This window comes from Vombatus ursinus, unplaced genomic scaffold (assembly GCF_900497805.2).
Source record: "Vombatus ursinus unplaced genomic scaffold, bare-nosed wombat genome assembly UNPS02003292.1, whole genome shotgun sequence".
Taxonomy (NCBI): domain Eukaryota; kingdom Metazoa; phylum Chordata; class Mammalia; order Diprotodontia; family Vombatidae; genus Vombatus; species Vombatus ursinus.
The window spans coordinates 2,385,757-2,385,960 of NW_020943070.1; positions in this window are offsets into that span (position 1 = coordinate 2,385,757).

Genomic DNA, 204 nt, shown 5'->3' on the forward strand with positions numbered 1-204 from the left:
ATAACTGGGGGACCTTAGAAAAGTCCTGTGTCATAGTGAAGCCTCCACCTTCTTACAGGAAAAAGGACTTGGGCTACTTGATCTCCAAGCTCCAATCTTACTCTGACATCCCCTGTTCTAAGCTCCCTCTCAGCCCTGCCATCCCCTGTTCTCAGCACCCTCCCAGCCCTGACATCCCCAGTTCTCAGCGCCCTCCCAGCCCTG